Raw genomic sequence first — 10,743 nt, 5'->3', positions numbered from 1 at the left:
TCATGGATACCGGTGTGAAATTGGCAGTTGTGGTGAAAGTAATTGGCCGTACTGGATCAAGAGGTCAAGTTACACAGGTCCGAGTAAAATTTTTGGATGATCAGAATCGACTGATCATGAGGAATGTAAAAGGACCTGTCAGAGAGGGTGATGTCCTTACTTTGCTAGAATCTGAAAGGGAAGCAAGGAGATTGCGCTAATTATGTTGTTTAGATTATAACATTGGACTTAAAGTGAGACGGGAATAACTTATATTGTTATGTGTTCTGTTTCTGCATTATTTTGTAGTGTAGTGTTTGCTATTGTTTTCGATGCAAAGGGATCAATGAGTGAGGCTATAAATGATCTGTGATATGTAATCTAGAATTTTATAATTAAAGTATGAAGCCTGTCATACTTGATGGGGAATCGAAATAGTAACTATTTATTTTTGCATCTGGAATGAAATTCAAATTACTGTACTGAAGATTTTCTGTGAAAAAAAAAACAGTGAAAATTAGCAATCCAAATCATATACAAATAAAATTCAAATATGTATCCAAACTCACAGCATGACATTATCTTTTCCATCGTGTCATATTATTCTACGTCTCATTGTTGTAATGTACAGAGTGACCTCCAAGTCAATTGCTATGCAAAGAAGTTATTTTGCATCGATCTATAAGAAACAACTGATAAAAGCGTGCATGGAGTTGGAAAACAACTTTTCGTGGGAGGAGCTATGAGACAACATCTCAAATTTCATAATCGAGCTATCATCATCATTTCCATTAACATATTATTGTTTGGGGTGATTTTCATTGATGTTGGGGCGATTCTCAGAATCGCCCCACCAATTTACCAATTTTCCTCTGGGTATTATGATAATTCTCACTCTCACATGCGGGCGTGGGCACATGAGCGGTTCTGAGAATCGCCCTGCCACCCAACGATCCTCAGAATCGCCCCACCAATTTTCCTCTGGGTATTATGATAATTCTCACTCTCACACACAAACAGTAAAAGTACTCGCTCTCAACATGCCCGATACACACATCTCCGGTGATTCAGTGGAGTTCGCACAGATATCAGAGCTTTCAACGTGAGCAATCGTCTTCGAGGAAGTCATGGATAGCGGTGTGAAATTGGCAGTTGTGGTGAAAGTAATTGGCCGTACTGGATCATGTATCCTCCACCTGGGAGTGAAACACAAAGCTTGGGAACGATGTTGTGATATCCTTTAGATATGGAAGAGTCATTTTTTTTAACAGAGAAGGATGCCACAGAACGAGACTCCTCCACTCATCCTTGTCGATCTTCCCATCATGTTTTGTATCCGCCTCCTCAAATGTACACCTCCTCGAATGTCTTATCAATGATACTTTCAACTACATCATCTGAAAGGTTCATGCCAGGTTCTACAAGGGTAGCTACGACCATTTGGGGCAATCTGAGAATCGCCCCGCCACTGCCTCGCCACCACAACTGGTGGCGGGGCGATTCTCAGAATCGCCCCAAACAGTGCTTACTGGGCATCCAATCTGTTTTACACAAGAAAAAGCTAAAATGTAAAGTCAACGTGTTTTCTGCAAGTTGCTTCTGTAAGGATGAACTGAGAACAATTATTGAGAATTTGCAGAACTTTCTTGCACCTTTAGCCATAAATATGCAATGATAATGAACACCCTTGCACACCACTGCATGCTACATTTTTGTGCATTTACGGCTACCAGATGACCACTGGAGTATAATCATGTATCCTCCACCTGGGAGTGAAACACAAAGCTTGGGAACGATGTTGTGATATCCTTTAGATATGGAAGACTCATGTTTTTTAACAGAGAAAGATGTCGCAGAACGAGACTCATCTACTCATCCTTGTCGATCTTCCCATCATGTTTTGTATCTGCCTCCTCAAATGTCTTATCAATGATACTTTCAACTACATCATCTGAAAGGTTCATGCCAGATTCTGCAAGGGTAGCTACGACCATTTGGGGTGATTCTGAGAATCGCCCCGCCAGAATCGCCCCGCCACCACAACTAGTGGCGGGGCGGTGGCGGTGATTCTCAGAGTCATGTTTTTTAACAGAGAAGAATGCTGCAGAACGAGACTCCTCCACTCATCCTTGTCGATCTTCCCATCATGTTTTGTATCTGCCTCCTCGAATGTCTTATCAATGATACTTTCAACTACATCATCTGAAAGGTTCAAGCCAGATTCTACAAGGGTAGCTACGACCATTTGGGGCAATTCTGAGAATCGCCCAGCCACCACAACTGGTGGTGGAGCGGTCCAGCGATTCTCAGAATCGCCCCAAATAGTGCTTACTGGGCATCCAATCTGTTTCCATTCCTTTATGCTTAACATGGTCATTTTAAAAGTCTTCTTAATCAAGCTGAAAACCATAATCTCAATCAATTTTCGTGTAAATATCTTAGATAAAGATGAATTGACTAGAAAACACACTTGAATGGTCTAATGGAAAATGAGTAAGAATGGTCTGTTATTCAGAGATGTATTATGTTACGCCGGTCTCTTTAGTCAAACACCATTAGTCAAACAAAGTATTACGTTACAAAGCATTGTAGAGTGAGTTGTTGAGATAGACTTTTAAGTGTGGTTCTTACAAAAATGTAAGAGTAAATATGCATGCATTTAGAAAGTCATTGACATGGATTCTAAAGTATGTCTATGTCGTAAATACAAGAAATGTATTTGGTTGTCTTCATTATTCCTTTATTTTCTAAAGCACGCAAATATAATCAAACTTCTTTTTTTCTTCCATTTTTTACTGAAGATTGTTATTGTAGTTTAGTGAACTACCTCTTTCAAGTTATTTTGATTGTCATATAGCATTAATCGCTTAGTTTGATACATATCTACGCAGGAAGTCATGGATACCTGTGTGAAATTTGCAGTTGTGGTGAAAGTAATTGGTCGTACTGGATCAAGAGGTCAAGTTACACAGGTCCAAGTAAAATTTTTGGATGATCAGAATCGACTGATCATGAGGAATGTAAAAGGACCTGTCAGAGAAGGTGATGTCCTTACTTTGCTAGAATCTGAAAGGGAAGCGAGGAGATTGCGCTAATTATGTTGTTTAGATTATAACATCGGACTTAAAGTGAGAAGGGAATAACTTATATTGTTATGTGTTCTGTTTCTGCATTATTTTGTAGTGTAGTGTTTGCTATTGTTTTCGATGCAAAGGGATCAATGAGTGAGGCTATAAATGATATGTGATATGTAATCTAGAATTTTACAATTAAAGTATGAAGCCTGTCATACTTGATGGGGAATCGAAACAGTAACTGTTTATTTTTGCATCTGGAATGAAATTAAAATTACTGTACTGAAGATTTTCTGTGAAAAAAAAACAGTGAAAATTAGCAATCCAAATCATATACAAATAAAATTCAAATATGTATCCAAACTCACAGCATGAAATTATCTTTTACATCATGTCATATTATTCTACGTCTCATTATTGTAATGTATAGAGTGACCTCCATGTCAATTGCTATGTAGAGAAGTTATTTTGCATCGATCTATAAGAAACAACTGATAAAAGCGTGCATGGAGTTGGAAAACAACTTTTCGTGGGAGGAGCTATGAGACAACATCTCAAATTTCATAATCGAGATATCATCACCATTTCCATTAACATATTATTGTTTGGGGCGATTTTCATTGATGCTAGGCCAATTCTGAGAATCGCCGGGTGGCAGGGCGATTCTCAAAATCGCCCCACCAATTTACCAATTTTCCTCTAGGTATTATGATAATTCTCACTCTCACATGCGGGCGTGGGCACATGGGTGATTCTAAGAATCACCCTGCCACCCGACGATTCTCAGAATCGCCCCACCAATTTTCCTCTGGGTATTATGATAATTCTCACTCTCACACACAAACAGTAAAAGTACTCGCTCTCAACACGCCCGATACACACATCTCCAGCGATTCGGTGGAGTTCGCACATATATCGGAGCTTTCAACGTGAGCAATCGTCTTCGAGGAAGTCATGGATAACGGTGTGAAATTGGCAGTTGTGGTGAAAGTAATTGGCCGTACTGGATCATGCATCCTCCACCTGGGAGTGAAACACAAAGCTTGTGAACGATGTTGTGATATCCTTTAGATATGGAAGAGTCATGTTTTTTAACAGAGAAGGATGCCGTAGAACGAGACTCCTCCACTCATCCTTGTCGATCTTCCCATCATGTTTTGTATTCGCCTCCTCGAATGTCTGCCTCCTTGAATGTCTTATCAATGATATTTTCAGCTACATCATCTGAAAGGTTCATGCCAGATTCTACAAGGGTAGCTACGACCATTTGGGGCGATTCTGAGAATCGCCCCACCACCCGGCGATTCTCAGAATTGCCCCAAACAGTGCTTACTGGGCATCCAATCTGTTTTACACAAGAAAAAGATAAAATGTAAATTCAACGTGTTTTCTGCAAGTTGCTTCTGTAAGGATGAACTGAGAACAATTATTGAGAATTTGCAGAACTTTCTTGCACCTTTAGCCATAAATATGCACCCCTGCACACCACTGCATGCTACATTTTTGTGCATTTACGACTACCAGATGACCACTGGAGTATAATCATGTATCCTCCACCTGGGAGTGAAACACAAAGCTTGGGAACGATGTTGTGATATCCTTTAGATATGGAAGAGTCATGTTTTTTAACAGAGAAGGATGCCGCAGAAGGAGACTCCTCCCCTCATCCTTGTCGATCTTCCCATCATGTTTTGTATCCGCCTCCTCGAATGTCTTATCAATGATACTTTCAACTACATCATCTGAAAGGTTCATGCCAGATTCTGCAAGGGTAGCTACGACCATTTGTTTCACCTCTTTTCTCCCAATAAAGCCTTTCTGCTTTAGGTCATAAAGTTGGAAGGAAAATTCTATTTTATCGTCTATGGGAGCATTTGGATGAAACACTGAGAGAGCACATGCAAACTCTTCAAATCCTAACAGGCCATTACGCTTTGTATCGAACAAGTCAAACACCCTGTCTGCAAAAAGGCTCTCCTTCTTGTTAGTCTTGAATAAGGCTAGTTGAAACTCTTCCTTATTGATCAGACCATCATCAATCACAGCACTGCTAATCTTCTTAAACAGCTCATACAGAGCTTCTACTTCACTAACACTTAAAACTGTTTCACTTGCTATTGTCTCGGGATCTTTCAGTCCTTGGACATTTTTGAAGACTTTTATATCAAACGACTGTACAAAACAATCTATCAACTTGCTGATTCCCTCTAGGCACTGCAACATGATATTTTCAACTCAACAACACTCTCCATACCGATAAAGGAAAACCCCAAGCAACTCCGCTCCTAACGACATAGAGCGTACACCGGCCCGTTCCTTGGAAACGATAAGCTTCAAAGGATCCGGTGTGCTCGAATTATACAATGCCCAAATTAATAAGTGCAAATTGTCGTAAATAGTTCGGCCCAGGATTAATTCAACATAATACATTTTAACACACATATATGTATAGTCTTGAAGTCGGAGAATCATATTTAAGATGCAACTTTTGTTTTTTTATTCACCTTTAAAATGGGCCAATGAAGTCACCCACTCGAATTATACAATGCCAAATTAATAAGTGCAAAATGTCGTAAATAGTTCGGCCCAGGATTAATTCAACATAAACCGTTCGACTCAGGTTGCTTATAACCTTGAATCAATAATCGTTTGGGTTCATAAGAAAAGTGATATATATTCATTTTAAAATTAATCAATGTAATTAAAATGACCCCAGTACATGTATAACTTGACCCAGATATCAATGGAATGGTCGGTGTGTGTAAGTACCCGATGGGGGCAGGAGGTAGGCCACGTGTATATATATAGCCATCGACACTGGATCGAGGTAAAACACTTTGTATAAGGGCTTGGACCCCCAACTATTGGTGGGTCGATGAGGTGGGTCCACCCTGTCCTCACAATCGATGTACAGTTGTACAATATGAAAAACTGATCTCAATAAGCCATTTATGTGAAAAATGATTTTATTCGTTTTGATTAGGTCTATTGAATCAAATTGGTTTTCAATATGTTTGTTTTGAGTATGTGAGGTTTCTGTTGTCTTATTAATTCAAGTGGAAGAGATCTTTCTTACATATCATTAGATTATGAAGTGACATTGGACATAATTAAGCTTTGGGCCATACCCTTTTAGAAACAACAACCCAAACTAAATGATTAGTTATAAAGAATTAGAAATTTCACAAATATAGTAAACCAATATTAAGTGTGATTTATGGCCTTAAATGAGTTTTGGAGGGTAAACTTTGAAATTCCACAGAATTGAAATTAGGGTTCAATAGAGTGTGTGAGGTCCAATTATTGGATAGAGTTCTTGAGAAAATGCTCCTATAACATTAGAGTTAAACATGAGGCATCTCAAGTCAAGTGCCTAATGGTTAAGAGTATGTGTTTCCTCCTAAGAGGTCATAGGTTCAAAAACCAGAAGGGGTTAGAGGAGGTATGCCTTCGTAGACAATAATCAAATCGTTGCATGGAGGTGGGTCTCTTATCCCACAAACAAGGGGGTTTCATACACCAATTTGGTGTCTGTCTTGGTTATGACCTTAAAATTGGATAATAAGAATAATTAGGATATAGATTGTTAAAAATTCATAATCTATAAGGGTGAAAGCATGGAGCTGGGTTACACTTTTTGGCAAGAGATGGCACATTTGGGTGGGAAAAATGATTGCTCAATTGAGCCATTTTTAAGCGCTCGATCGAGCTATTTGAGCACTTAAACAATGTAACCCAATGTTATTTAGGAGCTCGATTTAGCCATGTCTTTGCGACAGTCAAATGAAGGAGATTGTGTTCTGGATTTATTTTCTATCTCAGGTAAGTTTTGTTATATGGAATTGAATTTCAATATGTTCTTTTTTTAATTAATATGTCATTGTACTAATTTACTTCGTTATTTCTTTTGTGCTTAATAATTAGGTACAACACTAGCATGCTGCCTTCAAAAAGGAAGAAATTGCATTGCAATTGAGAAAGATCCATTACAGTGCAATTTCATTCAGCAAAGAATTAATGCTCTTCAATTTCTTCCAGATGCAATGCAAGAAATTGGGTTGAAGAATGGGGACTTTAGTGAATCACGTGTGGCAAAAAAGGCAAAGGAACCCCAACCACCATTACATGGATTGTTTGGAAAGACATACATTGGGAGATTCGCAGACATCAAAGACCCATTAGAAGAGGAAAATGAGCAAAAGGAAACAGAAAATATTGTGGAAGAAGACAATGATGAAACTCTAGAGGACGAAGAGTTTGGATTACGTGACATTGTTGATTAAATTTAAGTTATGCTTGTAAATCAAGCTTTGCAATGTTTTGACTTTGACATTTTATGAGAAGAATAAACACTCAATTAGGGTTGTTATTCATTCAATATTTGTAATATGTGATTTTCGCATTGATTTTTAAGTTAATCATTATTTTTTGAAAAAAAAAAGTGATTATTATTATTTTTTTGACATGAAATTCATAAAAAAAAGCTATTATTTAACTATTTTTAGTTAAAATTATCGTATAAAAATTGTGATTTTGACATGTCAATTCTAGCAAAAAAATTGTCAAAATGTGTAGTTTTTTAGTTATATTTATGTTAAAAATGATTATTTTTATGTCCATTGTTAAAAAATATTGTTTTTTAGAAACAATTATTTCATGTGGATTGAAAAATTAATTAAGGATATTTGTAGAATATCGAAAATTCTAAATATCGACCTCCTAATTTAAAAATGCAAAACAATAAAAACCTCACTAAAAAAAGAAGTTAAAATTAAAATAAAAAACAAGAAAATGTGAAGAAAACGACCACTTCAAAAATGATCAAATTTACAAAATAATTATTTACATTTTATACATTAGAAAATTTAAAGCCAAAAAATAGGTCTTTTAAAAAAAGGGGGTGATGCAGAATACTCACTTAAAATCAGCATGAAAATCACTACCATTCTAAAACGCAATGTACATAAAACTATCCTTCCCATGACATTCCTTCCAAAAACTATGCTCTAAAAAAAACATGTTTGTTCTGCATCACCCCTTTTCAAAATCAGGTCACCTTTTTGCTATCTCTACGAAACGGGTAATAGTATCAGTTCCCGTTTCAAAGTTTACATTGTTTATTACATGAGGAGTTACATCGTTACATTACCATGGACCCGATACCATGGTTTCCGAAGTACAAGGGATTATGCCCCAAAACCAACAATTTTACAATATTTTAATGTTTTTACAAAAAGGAAGGGGCTTTTCCGAGAAGCCCCGATGTTGCGCGGTCTTCGTCGTGCTCTGCTGCTCTGTTGCGCGGTCTTCGTCATGCTTCGCTGCTCTGCTGCATGGTTCACTTTGTACTCCGCAACATCCTTTCTACTATGCACTTCCACAAAACTTGGATTTGTCCCCAAATCTGCACAAAATCTGGCCAAATTGGGCTGCGCCCAATAGGCCCCCAACACTCACATGTGACTCATCCTGAGTCACTCAGCTGTTGTGCCCCGAATCTTTGCTACGATGCTCATGTAGGCCTCATTATACTGTTGAATTATTTCTGCTACCTGTTTCTCCTCTCGACACACTTCCTCCAGTAGTGCCTTTGTTGTTGGTCCGATAATCTTCTGTAGCACTTATTTCTCCCTCTATTGTAGCTCCTTGAGCCTATCGTCTATTTCTTAAAAAAGATGGAGGGCCTCATCCTGCCATGGCTGAGTCATTTATGTCAAAATATACTCTTTTCTTTGAAGGTTGTCAATCTGCTTTTTAAGAGCCTGTCCTTCGATTGTTCTGGTGAGCCTTTGCAAGATTGGTAAGGTCTTTGCAGTTTCCCAGAGTTCTTCCAACTGCTTATGCTTCGTCTAGAGCTCCTCTTCAATCCTCTAAATGTTTGGATCCTCCTGCAATGAGGTCCAAATCTGCATACTTTCAACTAGTAGTTTGCCACAGTCTACCACTATGTCGGAGATGCCTTTCGTTGAAGATTTTAGAGCCATTTCCCTCTACTTAGTACTTGCGTACTTTTGGTGGCGTGATTGGATGCAACCTCATTTGCAACTCAGTAATCTTCACTTCATACTCGAACTTCATTTCCGCAAACTTATTCTTTTAATCCCTTATTGCGAGGCCGAGTTTCGCAACCTTCTCTGTTGGTGACTCTTCTTCGTGGACCTTTACATCTAGAACTTCACTACAAGTTTTTGCGATGACTTCCTCTAGCTGATGTTGTTGATGGTGTGCTCTATCCCTTTCCTTAACTAGCTGATCGATCTCCTTCTTCAGAGAAGCTCTTTCATTCTCCACTTGAATATTTAATAGTGAAGTGCGTTTTTCTCGCTCCCGCAGTTCAGTTGGTATACCTTGGTGGAAATCATGCAATATCTAAGTTGGTAGTGCAGTGATGTTCATATTGACATGGTCCCACCCTTTTGTTCTCTCTTTGTTTTCGATTGATTCAAACTGTAAAGCTCAGATGGTATCTGATAATCCTTAATCCAAATGTTGTTTCTATTTGTTGTTATGGCTGCAGTGGTTGACTTGTCTATTCCAGTTGTCTGGTTGTCTATGACAATGCCTTTAACTTTGCAATACCTTGTTGAACATCTGCCAAGAGCGCTCTGTAGTGATTATCAATCCTATCCCATGTTTCTGCTGTTACTTCCTAGACTTTGTCTCCAATTTCGTTGATGTCCCCATCAGTAAGGACAAGTGGTATTGTGCCCTTAGATTTGTTTGCCTTCTGCTTCTTCCTTGCACTCGTTGTAGGCACTATAGCCTTTTCTTAGTGATGAACAAATATTCCTCTATTGCTTCTTCGTCATTGAGAGGGTCCTAGGTATCCTATTCCTACTCTAGCTCTGTCTCTTTTGCATCTTTTCCTTTGTCCTTTCCACTTGGACCCACATGCTATGAGGTGTCCTTCTCTGCTTCAATGACTTCTATGGTTTGAGTCATCCACTCTGCTGACTAGTGGTGTATTATGCTGATTTCTAGTATCGTTTTTGTCATCAAAAACCTTGTTTTTATTTGTGTATATTTATGACTAGATGGATTTGCATTAGACGTGTGAAAATGGGTTTCCCACCTAGTTCTTGTCCCAAAGCAGCAAGGTCATATCTGTCTATGTCTCAACTTTTGGGATCTGCCTCATGCATCTCCCACATGGGTTTACAACATTGTTCCTATAATCAAGAAACATGATACTCATCATGTCTCTGTGGACTATGGATCCCGCACTTACATGAATATAATGATCCTGATGGAAACACCAATGTAGATCCCCCTGATGGGATCTATCTATGGAAGCACTATTCCTAGAACTTTGTGTGAAAATTTGAAAGTCTAATTGCAACAACTGGAAATTTATTCTTCTAACTGTAAATTAATTATTGTGCAGTTTATTTGCTATGACAAATAATGAATAAATCAAATTGAAATTTTTCACCAATAAAAATACTGCAGAAAATAAAATGCCAGCATACACACAGTAATTTTGACACAGTTATTTTTGGACAATTGTCCCTAGAAAAACCCAATGTGGGAAAACCAGTGCAAAAGTTAAGGGTTTTATTATTATGTAGCAGTGAAATTTTGAGTACAATGAAATGGATGCCAAACTAGTAATATTTCCTGAGAGAAATACTAAAAAATATATATGAGGGGATTTAACCTCATCCACGAGCAATCCTGGCTCAGTTTGGAC

The 10,743-nt window shown here is 38.1% G+C and overlaps 3 pseudogenes; 2 read left to right on the top strand and 1 right to left on the bottom strand.

The window, feature by feature from the left end:
- LOC149206529 (small ribosomal subunit protein eS28 pseudogene) lies at nt 1-335 on the top strand (annotated as a pseudogene).
- A 2,541-nt stretch (nt 336-2,876) lies between these two features.
- LOC149206528 (small ribosomal subunit protein eS28 pseudogene) lies at nt 2,877-3,213 on the top strand (annotated as a pseudogene).
- A 1,316-nt stretch (nt 3,214-4,529) lies between these two features.
- Nucleotides 4,530-5,399, bottom strand: LOC149206527 (calcineurin B-like protein 3 pseudogene; annotated as a pseudogene).
- Between the last annotated feature and the right edge of the window lie 5,344 nt (nt 5,400-10,743).

Source organism: Pinus tabuliformis, chromosome 1_2 (assembly GCF_031772625.1).
Source record: "Pinus tabuliformis cultivar Carrire ecotype Pingquan chromosome 1_2, CPIR1, whole genome shotgun sequence".
In the NCBI taxonomy this organism is placed as follows: Eukaryota; Viridiplantae; Streptophyta; class Pinopsida; order Pinales; family Pinaceae; genus Pinus; species Pinus tabuliformis.
The sequence above is the reverse complement of the archived record's forward strand: the minus strand, read 5'-3'. Positions and strand labels throughout refer to the sequence as shown.